The sequence below is a fragment of the Hyaena hyaena genome, unplaced genomic scaffold (genome assembly GCF_003009895.1).
Source record: "Hyaena hyaena isolate Hyena2069 unplaced genomic scaffold, ASM300989v1 scaffold_1047, whole genome shotgun sequence".
In the NCBI taxonomy this organism is placed as follows: domain Eukaryota; kingdom Metazoa; phylum Chordata; class Mammalia; order Carnivora; family Hyaenidae; genus Hyaena; species Hyaena hyaena.
This window is the reverse complement of record NW_024081684.1, coordinates 175,931-188,053: the sequence shown is the minus strand read 5'-3', so window position 1 is coordinate 188,053 and position 12,123 is coordinate 175,931. Positions and strand designations below refer to the sequence as shown.

General features: G+C 41.4%; 1 long non-coding RNA gene across 1 annotated transcript in view; it reads left to right on the top strand.

Annotated features, from left to right (window-relative positions):
* Positions 1 to 1,176: 1,176 nt before the first annotated feature.
* LOC120223833 overlaps positions 1,177 to 12,123 on the top strand; it is a 30,672-nt gene continuing 19,725 nt past the window's right edge. The window contains exons 1-2 of the long non-coding RNA XR_005526379.1: positions 1,177 to 1,324; positions 10,818 to 10,958. This is a non-coding gene — a long non-coding RNA (uncharacterized LOC120223833). The remainder of the gene's footprint in view (positions 1,325 to 10,817; positions 10,959 to 12,123) is intronic.

Below are 12,123 nucleotides of genomic sequence, written 5' to 3'. Positions count from 1 at the left end.
TTTTTTAAAATAGGAGCATAGAGAGGCACCTGGGTGGCTCCATCAGTTAAGTGTCCAACTCTTGATTTCGGCTCAGGTCATGGTCTAATGGTTTTGTGAGTTCAAGCCCTGCATGGACTCTACACTGCCTGCTTGAGACTCTCTCTCTCTCTCTCTCTCTGCCCTCCTCCACTTGCACTCTTTCTCTCTCTCTCTTAAAATAAATAAATAAATAAAACTTAAGATATAAAAAATTTTAAGAAACTTTATAAATAGGAGCATAGAATTCTAGTCAGAATAAACTATTATTTTTAATCAATCTTCCAAAAATAAAAATAAAAAGCTCAACCCCCTTCACAGCTTTATTTCTTACATAAAGATGACTCTCAAATTCAAATTGGTCTAGCTCTAATTTCATTCTCATTTTTTAATATTTTTAACATGTATTCATTTTTTAGAGAAAGAGACAAACCATGAGTGGGGGAGGAGCAGAGAGAGAGGAAGACACAAACTCAGAAGCAGGCTTCAGGTTCTAAGCTATAAGCACAGAGCCTGACGCCAGTCTCAAACTCATGGACCACGAGATCATGACCCAAATTTTCAACTACCAGCTGGAAATCTGTACCTAGTTGGTTCACAGGTGTTTTAAATTCCATCTTCTCAAAACTGAAAGATGATCCCCTGCAAATATGTTCTTCTGCATTTCTAACTCTTCTGTTCCTTCATGAGATAAATATATTGGAAATTATGATATCCACATAGAGCACTATCATAGTATTATTGCTGAGTATTACCACCCCCTAAACTCAGCTTAAAATCTCCATCTTCCTTCACTGTTCCCAGTGCCCATTTTACTGGTTCTGAACTCAGGAGACTATTCATAATCACAAGTTCCAGTGCCCCATCTACAGGTTGGGAAAGCACTGCTCTGGATATAATATTTTCTCAATTAAATCAGACCAAGGGAGTGCAGCAGCACATGGGACAGTCCCTATAAAACTGCTTTTACAGGGCCGTGTTTGGTGTGATGATCTCAGCTTCTCAAAGGATGCTACAGGAGACAGTATATCCAGCATAGTCAAAACTGCTCTTGTGCTCACTACAGAGGTGTGGTAAAGATGCTCATATTACATCACAGAGGGGCCTTTATGAGGCAGAGTCCCTGCCCAATGAGGAAACAACCACAGGAGAGGCAGACTAGAGGCCCAGCGGAGGGAAACATATGTTGGCTTCAGTGACCCACTTGTTCCTTGAGGAGAACACCCATTTCTACCTAAGAACAGCCCCAGAGGCCTATGGACTTTAAACATTGTTCTGAACAGACTCATCTCAGAGGACAAAGCAGGTAGGGAAGGAAAGGAAGCCATGGGAGGGGAGAGGAAATCACTCCTTGAATTCTAAACCAAAGCATTCAGATTTTCACTTCAGGCCAAAGGGAAATTCCCTACAAGGTTCTGTGGAGGAAGCAGAATGGTGAGAACAATGTTTAAAGGAGACCCCATGTTCAGGATGGAGACCAGAATTGGGATATAAAATGTAGGCACCAAATGCCAGGTATTTTATATGAATCTGGATTGGAATTTTTAAAAGAGACAAAGAGAAATGAAAGAGACATTTCAAAAGAAAATTCTGTACTTTATGACAACTAGCCATAGATTTAAACATAAAAGAAAGGTAGACGTGCAAGATTATGTCCAGATTTTAGATCAAATGATTAAAATGATTGTATCATTAACAGATATTGACCACATCTTAGACCATTTGGGTTACTATAACAGAACACCAGAGACTGGGTAGGCTACACAGGAAACACATCTCATAGTTCTGAAGGCTGGGAAGTCTAAGATCAAGGCACAAGCAGATTCAGTCTCTGGAGAGAGCTCACTTTCTGGATCATAGACAGCTATCTTCTTACTGTGCTCTCACATAGCAGAAGGGGTGAGGAACCTCTCTGGGGTCTCCTTTAGAAGGACACCAATCCCTTTCATGAGGGCACCTCCCTAATGACCTAATCACATCCCAAAGGCCTCACCTCCTAATACCATTGGGGCCTAGATTTCAAAATATGACTTTTGGGGAAACAAATATTCCATCCACAGCAAGCCAGATAGAGATAGATGGAGAAAAGATGAGGCATCTTCTTTTAGACCTGTGGAGTTGAATTGACAAGAGAACACCATGGGCACCCCCTTACAGGTAGTCCATACTAACTCCATTAATTCACAGCATCATTTCTATTTTCTCACCAAGAACTATCTGCTTCTTAAGTCTTTGGTTTGTTTCTATCTCTAGTATATCACATAACTCAAGCTATCATCACCTCTCACCTGAACTCCTCCCAAAACTACTCTGGCCCTTCTCTAATCTTGTCTTTATACATCAGTCATGTGATCTTTTCAAAATAAAAATCTGATTGATTTTACCTCCCCATTTTAAAAAATTTTCAATGTCATCCTAATGATCTCAGGACCTTTGCCCTAAAAATGTATGCCAGCTAGATACCTTAGCTATCTCTCCAGCCTCATTTTATGAAGCGCTAGTTACATTTTAAGTAGTTCCATGCTCTGCCTTTTGTTCATAAGGCTGAATCCTCTCCACCCACCCTGCAATCTCCAACTCCTAACCCTGCCAGGGCTAGCTTCCATTCTTCCTCCCAATATGATATCAGGAATTTCTTCTTTGGGACCTTCTCTGATCACCTTGCCTAGTTTAATTTCCCCAATCATGGGGCAATGTACCTAAAGTCAAGACAGAACAGGGATATGCAGACCTACTGAGAGCAAAACAAGGTATAAAGGATATTCTGTTCCTTGTTTTAAGGTCTGATGACAGTTATCTTCTTGTAATAACATAATAGGTGGCCAGCATAAGTCCTCTGTGTTGGTGTGTATTTGTCCCACGAAGTTGACTGTCCAGGAAACATGAGCAAGAACTCTGTGAAGCCCATTCTCATAGCCATTGTTACAGCTACTAATCATGCTAGAGGAATGATATCATGGTTTCCTGTTTATTCTACTCTGCCTGGTAGTTCCTAGTGTTATTAAAAAAAAAAAATGAAGAAGAAGAATCAGCACCTGAGTCTAGGGATTTGTATTAATAATGAGATCTAGACTAGGAAGTGGCTATGGATCCCAGGCTAGAAGATCCTAAAAGAAAGATAAAAGTCATGAACTATCCTACCAGCCACCACCCCAGTGGAATACCTGTGGTTGAGAGCTCTGTACCCCATAGTCAACTGAAAACTCCTAACCTTTCCTAAAATGCCACTACCAGTATAACCACTGAGTCAGCTAGAAGACAAGGAAGAAAGAGACCACAGAAAGCCTCCAATTGTTCCTTAAGAGATGAGTCAGAGAAGTGAGGATGCACTTATCTCTGTATGAAATACAAGGGCTCACTCAAAGTAGGCCTGAATCAATGTTTGCTTATTGATGAATAAACAAACATTAACTAAAACCAAGCTTGTCACCAACCCCTCTGAATCAAATCTTCCACCTGCTATCCACACTCTGCCTTTCCATATTTTCCCAGACTTCTTGGCCCAGTGAGGGCCCCTGGAGACTCACCCTCCCAATGGATAGTCCTAACAAGCCACTGCCTAGAGCAAAGCCTGACATGGCTTCCACTGTCTACATCAACAATTTGAAACTTTAGCTGTACATCAGAACCACCCTGAAAAGGATGCTTTTCAAACATGCAGAGACTATGGTCCCATCCTTGAAGATTCTGATGGGTAAAATAGAAAATGAACTATTACCTCTTACATCCTTATTATGTGCGAAGCATTAATATGTACACTATATCCTTTTCACATTCTCCTAGAGATGTAGTCCTATCATGGTTGAGAGAGTAAGGCCCTGAGACACAAGTAATTGGTCTAAGATCTTATAGTTGGCAAATGGTGAAACTATAATTCGATGACAAAAAAAATCTGTTGAACTTTCTATTGCACCATATGAGCTCTGGCCATCCAAATCCCTTATCTGGGCATTTAAGACCTTAAAAAATCTGACTTCTAAACTGGGTAAATTTTATTGCATATATACTTTAATTAAAAAGTTAATATTATCCTCACAACATTTGTTATTTTGCTTTATGACAGTAATCCTAATAGGTATAAAGTGGTAACTCATTTGTTTCAATCTTGCCTGTTCATCCGTGTATTTATTTTTTCTTATCTTTTTTATTTTTTGTCATCAGCATATTTATTTAAAGCTACAACTATGCCTTTAAGAATTGCTTTAGCTGTGTTACACAAATCCTATCATGTAGTGTTTTACTTCTAAATACTTATTTTTTAAACCAAGTGTCATTTAATATATGTTACCTAGTTTCTGGACATGTGGGATTTTATTTTAGCTATCTTTTTAAAAATATTCATTCCACAGTTGCATTGTAATTAGAGGACATTTTCTGAATGGGACTGATTCTTTGGAATTTATAGAATTCTACTATAAATATGCTACATATATTTTAAAAAAACATTCTTTACTCTGTTTATTTTGGGTATACATATATTGTATTTTCTGCTTGTGCATATCATGATCTTTTTAATGTCTATTTGATCTACAGTTCTTAGAGATGCATATTAAAACATTTCCTATTTATTTTTTATTTTTTTTTAATGTTTTATTTATTTCTATGAGAGAGAGAGAGACAGTGTGAGCAGGGGAGGGTCAGAGAGAGAGGGAGTCACAGCACAGAGCCCGATGCGAGGCTCGAACCCACGAACCGGGAGATCATGACCTAAGCAAAAGTCGGACGCTTAACCGACTAAGGCACCCAGGCGTCCTGCATGTTAAAACATCTGCAACCACAGTTGTTAATTTACGTATATTTTTTCTCTTTTTTTGATACATTTCATAAGATTGTAATGTTAGGTGTATGTACTGTACTGTTAGGTGTATGTAGGCTTGTAACAATTGATTACATCTACTGTTGTTTATTTTTTTAATTTTTTAACATTTTTATTTATTTCTGAAAGAGAGAGAGAAAGAGAGACAGCGTGAGCAGGGGAGGGTCAGAGAGAGAGGGAGATACAGAATCTGAAACAGGCTCCAGGCTCTGAGCTAGCTGTCAGCACAGAGCCTGTCACGGGGCTCTAACCCACCACCCGTGTGATCATGACTTGAGCCAAAGTCAGACGCTTAAGCGACTGAGCCACCCAGGCGCCCCTACTGTTCTTTAATTAAGCATTTAAAGCTATAAAATAATACACAAGCAGAAAGCTGATAAGCATTTATGTACATTTAAAGAAATACTTTTACAATGAATACTCCTATGACTGTGACTAAGTTTGAAAATAAAACATTGCCAACATTCAAAAATCAAAAGGCAACCCACAAAAAAATCTAACCTTCTCCATCACTAATCTATATTTCTCACAAAGCTTTCTGTACACCACATACTCCTTAGGGATCAGGCTATTGGTGGCCATGCATTCATTCTGCCCTTCATTACACCCAGCCATCTCCACACCTTTCCCTCCACTGTTACTCCCACTGGACAACCCCTTCCTCCAACCCCACCTGCTGATACTTCAAGCTGCCACTCAAGGGTACCTCTGTGGAGAACTTTCTTCACTGTGTCTGCCATAAGGACTAAAGCCCTCTCCTCTCCGTATATCTCCACACCATAAGGAAAAAATATACACTTAATCAAGTGTCTGCATTCTCCGTGTATTATAGTTCTTTTCTTTGTCATCTACTAAACGTAGGCTCCTTGAAGTAAGGACCAGGGTCTCGCCATCTGAATTCCCCATAGCCTCTGATTCAGTATAAGGCATATGCTAAGTGCTCAATAAATATTTTAAAGAAATGAATGGAATCTCTCTTTAATTCCCTGTGGTTCATTAGCAAGGTACCTGGCAGTTTCTCCTTTAAAATGTTTCTTTATCTTCATTTCTTCTCCATTTCAATTGCTACTATTTTATTTCAGGCCCTTATCACTTCATACCCAAATAGCTACAGAAAAATAAATAAAGAGGGAGAGAGAAAAAGCAGGGAGAAAAAGAAGAAGAGAGGGAGGGAGGAAAAGGAAAAGAATGGACTATCCTTTGACTTTCTCCCCAGACCAAATAAATCAGAATTTCTGGAGAAGTGACTGAAGTATCCATAGTTCAATGTGCCACCAAGGTTGAGAAGAGAACCACTTCCTGTTTGTTCCCTTTTCATTTCATCAAATTTACCTCTAACCCTTGATACCAGAAACAATTCTTTTAAAAACAGAAGACTTGGGGCACCTGGATGGCTCAGTAGGTTAAGTGTCCCAATCTTGATTTCAGCCCAGGTCATAATCTCATGGTTCATGGGATGGAGCCCTAGATCAGGCTCTGTGCTTACAGTGCAAAACCTGCTTGGGATTCTCTCTCCCCCTTTCTCTCTGTCCCTACCTCCCACACATATGCCTGTAGTCTCTCTCTCAAAAAAAATTTCTTAAAAAGAAGGACGATATCTAATGGCTTTCAAGGCTTACATAATGGACTCCATCTGCATACTATATTCAGCTCCTTATCCCTACAGGCGCCTCTGCTCCACTCCGCAGGCTCCCCTTCCTTTCTCCTCTCCTCTCCTTACATTCTAATCACCTTCAAGGCCCTTCTCATGTCTTACCTCCTCCAAGAAGCATCCCAGACCTCTGCTCCTGCCCCTTTTCTAAATACCTGTGGTTGACATGAGCCTTGCGATTCCACACACAATCTCACATAATGAATTTATCACCACTGTGAGTCCATGTATTGGTCTCCCCAACAAGATCACAAACTTCCCAGGAGCAAGAACCACAGTTGAAGTTCCTCTGGCCTCCTCCCTCCACCCCAGCCTCTAGTGTGGAGAATAGATGGTGTGCTAATTGAACACTTTCTCCAGAAGGGGCCATTTAACCCAACCCTCTCCTATTGCACACAAGGAAATGACAAAGCAGGAAGGTAAAGTGATTTACTGGAGGTCCCACACCTAGTGAATGTCAGAGCTCAGATAAAAATTACTCAAGTCTACTGAGCCCCGTAGCTGTTATTGTTGCTTAATCACGACTGTTTCCTTTTTCTCTCCTGTGTTCCCTCCTGCCCTGTGTCCTATCACACTGTAATATTCTCAGTTTCTCCTCATGGAGAGCAAAAAGCCTTCTTACTTCTCTGACTTTGCCTTATGAGCTACATCTTTCTCAGGAGTAGATCATTTACAAGCTGTATTTGTTGGCAAGCCCAGAGAACAGCTCAGCACCACAGTGCTCTGGGTAATTCAGACCCTGGGGCCATTTTCTGAAAATTTTCCTTAATGATCATTTGTTCTATGTATGTGAGTTTGTCTTCTGGATGGATGGAGGAGGTATGTATCTGAGCTGACTGATAAGGGGCTTCAGCAGAGGCTATAGGAGGGCAGGCTATCACTGCAGTAGAAAATTTAAAAATAGCAGTTAAGGGGCTCCTGGGTGGTTCAGTTGGCTGAGCGTTCAACTTCAGCTCAGGTCATGATCTCATGGTTTGTGAGTTCAAGCTCCTCATTGGGGTCTCTGCTGTCAGCACAGAGCCTGCTTTGGATCCTCTGTCCCCCTCTCTTTTTGTCTCTCCCCCACTCTTCCTCTCTCTCTCCTTCCCCCTCTCTTTCTCTCTCTCTCTCAAAAAGTAAAGAAAATAAAAGAGAAAAGAAAACAGTTAAGCAGAAATAGACCCTGCTGCCATCAAACTGAAGATTTCAGGCTAGGAGCATGTGGCAGGAAGAGAACCAGAATTCTGCACTCAATAATAACTCTGTTATCCCAAGTCATTGGCAGACGTTGAAGTAATTTCCATTCCCAGGGAGGGGCAGGAGGGTGGCAGAGATGCCAGAAATTCATCTGAATTTCTTCCTGGGCAAGGCAGTTGGCAGTCTCAAGTGAAGGTAGAAATAGAGTAAGAAGGGAAGTGAAGAAGACAGAAGGGGTTGAATCCACACAGGTAGCTGCCATCTGCATTCTCAGAAGATGATAGCTTTGATTAGAGACCCAGGACAGTCGTGGGTGAGTAGGGCCACCCTCCCGGCCACAGCTGAAGGCATTCATGACCAGGACATCTGCTGAAAGTGCCCTGTGTCCTGTCACACTGGGATCCCCCAAGCCAGGGGGAAAAGAGGCTTTACTTCCTTTATTTATATACTCTTTCATGATGAAGACTGGGACAACTCTGCTAGTCTCTGAGAGAAAGACAAGGAGAGAGAGAGAGAGAGAGAGAGAGAGAGAGAGAGAGTGATTTAGGGTGGTAGAGCCAGAGAACTGTAGAGCTTAAAATGGCTCCTGTGGATGAGAACCTGGATGAGAGAAGAAAGAAAAGTATTCACTACTCATTCACTACAGATATCTTGGACCTGAGAACTAGGGGTGAGGGGTTCTTTCTAGTCTTAGCTCTGCCACTTACTAGGTATGTGACCCTGGGCAACTCCGTTAGTGTGGAGGTGGTTTGTCATTCCTGTATTTATCACATGGAGACATCTAGTGAAATGGCCTCTGAAGATGGGGCTGATGATTCTCTAGCTTCAAAGCTCCATTTTATAGTCAGGAAGTGAGGCCTAGGATCACATAGCGATTTAGGGGCAGAGCAGGGCTGGAACTGCCTCCCGAAATCTGGTGCTTCTCTGTCATCAGACACCTCTATTCCTTACATGGATGATCCCCAGTGCTTTTGACAGGTGTAGTGAGAGAAGGATCCTTGATCAGTAAAGCTGGGGGAAAGCCACCCCCAAGAAGGCAGCCTGCATGGCATCATTTCCAGATGCCCAGGAAGGACCCTTTTGCCCCTTTCGTGGGTGTCCCCCAAAGAATTAAGGAAGCATCAGATTCTACCATGTGGGTGATTAAAGACAACTTGGTCATCTGTATCATTCGAGCTTTTCACAATTGAGTAGATATTTGCCTATTACTTAATAATTACTTAACTGTTGAGTACAGATTACTTAATAATTGAGTACAGATTCTTAAAAAGTTCTACTATTAAATTAATTTATTTTGGCTTAAGTAGTATCTGATTGGTAAAACACAAATATCCGAGTGGTGGACCACGCATGCAAGAATCCTCATGGATAGCAGCTCATGTTTGTTGAGAGCACACCACATGCCAGGAGAGTTGTGTATATCATTTCATTTCACACTTAGGATAATATATGAGGTATGTGCAGCTGTTAGCAGCATCTTACAGATGTGCATCCTGAAGGCTGGAGGGCTAGGTCATCTGTCTGCTCATACAGGGAAGGTATGGAGCCAGTATGCAAACTCATGTCAAATTGACTGCATGGTCCATGTCCCTAACCCCTACACCAGATTGCCTCTCCAAAGATACTTTACCTGGCAGCAGAATGTCTCTCATGCCTTTTCTGAAATCAGGCTTTGACAGTGGAAAGGAGACAAGAGTAAGAGCATCAGAATGCCTGGATTCAAGTCCCAGCTTCACCACTAACAGCATTACTTCAAGGAAGTTAACTTGTATAGACTATAATTCCTCATCCATCAAGTAAGAATTATAGAATCTTGCTCAAAGAGCCGTGGTGAAGATTAGAGAATACATCTGCAATGCTCAATGCAAAGCCTCCTATATAATAAGCTCTCAATAAACATATTATCACTATGGTTGAAGAGGCCAAAGACCACCCTGGACCCCTTCGCAGCATTGCTGCTGGTCAGCCCAGAGGAAGGGGTTACACTCCCCAGCATCAGTTTCTTCTGCTGCAAGCTGAGCATTCCCTGACTTAAGACAGAAAGGCAGCTTCCAAGAAAAGCACATTTGATCTCAAATTAAACTATGACGTAAAAGATCAGCTGCCGTTCATATGGAGCACAGTCAGGACAGTTGTACTAGTTAGGGGATGATATCAGCCCAATTAAAGTCATGTCAGAAATTCTCCACCAAACCTCAGTACCCTCCAGGAGTGCTGGGCAGTGCTGACTACCACCAAATTCCTTAAGTGTTCTTACTGGTTTAGCAAAACTTCTTTTTTCCCAGTTCCCTGTGTTGGCAACAGCGATCTTGATGTACTACCTGAGTTAGGGCTTTGCTCAGCTGTATATGACATGAGTTAAAATTGTTTTCAAGATGAGTATCTTAAAAGTCACAGGGAATGACCTCAGAATTTTTTATTTATCCAAAACCAATTCCAAAAGGTATAGACTTTCTATAACTATCTCTGACTATGTGTTGCCATAAACTTCCTGCCACAAGACACCAATCCACTCCCTGCTCTGAAAACGCAACACGCTTTCCCACAACTCTGCCTCTGCTCCTCCTGCTCTCACTGCATCAGAACGAATCACTTGAAACTCTCCATCAGACACCACGTTACTTCCTCGTTTTCAGATCTTTTGTATAAGATGTTAGCTATGTCTTTGTCTCCCTACCACACTAAAGGTCACTTGAGGACAAGGGCCATCTCACGTCATCATTATGTCCCCTAGCCTATTAGAAAAGGGAAAGAGAGGCACTGAGTTGGTCTGTAAGGTGTTAGGTCGAAAATCTTCATAACCACAAAAGGCAGCCTTTCCACCCTCATGATGAACATGAGGCCACTCGGCTTACCTACTCTTTAATATATTGCAATACTTCATGATACATTGCAGGTAAGCAAGATATTGACATCTACTGTGGTGGAGAAGGGCAAGTTTAACAATTTTGAAAATTGTTTTTTATCCTTTATCATTTTAAATGCATTGCTACTTTGATGCAGTGCTTAATGATATTTATTGCTTCCACCACACAAGCACAAAATGCTGGCTCACTCTCAAATTCAATATGGACCTTGTGGAAAGTAGCTAAATGCTGTGAGATTTCGTTTTCCAATTACTTTAGTAAATTCCTCTTGTGGGGATTGTAATTGCAGGTGGTGATCAGAGAACGCAGAGACCTCAGAAGAATTTTATGGCATTCCAGGCAGGACATGGACCAGCCTGGGAAAAAGCAGAAATAAGAGCTGGCAATACAGAGAATGCTACTAGGAAGTTATTTCTGAAGAGAAACAATGGTAAGACCTTCCAGCACCTGAGTTGGTTCTGATACAGTAGGGCAGAATTCTTAGAGGGACCCCTTTTTTATTTAAAACTAGTAATTGTATTGGTACCTGTTCAGAAATTGTTCAACAGCAGCATTCTGGTTATTCTACGATTATTCTACAGCTGTTCTGACAACTCCTCTTGTGCATTCTCTTTTCCTCCTCTCTTGAATTCTCCTTCCATTCTCTGAATCTTCTTCTATCTGGCCTTTCTAAATTAATTTATTTTTGTAGCTAGAGCTTCCACTTTATTGCAATGGTTACTTTCATGTCTCTTATTGTTTTCTTTAATAACTTTTAATGACCTAAGAAATAATTGGCTGGATTCCATTTTCCACTTCCTCCAAGTCAAATGATAGCACATCCTATACCCTGTGTTTACAAATATCAGAGAAGGCAGCACTAATTCTTTCTGCCTTACCTTCACTAAGTCATGCCTGGATTTTTGACAGGATGAAATTGAATGAGAAAGTGGTTTTCTACATGGCTAAGGAATAACAAGCAAGCCCAAGGGTCATGAGAGCTAGAAACCTGCAGAAGTCATCTGTCCATCCTGTCATTGATTTACTCTTCATGGTTTTGGGTGCCTCCCATCAGACAAGCATGGAACTAGGGACTTCAGGGTAGATATCCAGGAATAAGACAAAAACACTGCCTCTAGGAGCTTTCGTTCTGCAAGGGGAATAAGACAGGTGCTCAAATCAATGTGATACAGGTTGCAGGAGATAGGTCCCCAACAGAGGCTACAAGGAACTATGGAAGGTCAAATGAGAGAAAGAGTACATCCCCTCAGAAAAAACCTGGTGGAGACCCTAGTCAGTCTGGGGAATGTTGAGTTTGAAATCAGTGGGTCAGCAGCAATAGCACTGCTAGGAATTTACCCAAGGGATACAGAAATGCTGAGGCATAGGAGCACATGTACCCCAATGTTCACAGCAGCACTCTCCACAATAGCTAAAACATGGAAAGAGCCTAAGTGTCCATCAACAGATGAATGGATCAAGAAGATGTGGTTTATCTATACCATGGAATACTACATGGCAATGAGAAAGAATGAAATCTGGCCATGTGTAGCAACATGGATGGACCTTGAGGGTGTTATGCTGAGCGAAATAAGTCAGGCAGAGAAGGACAAATA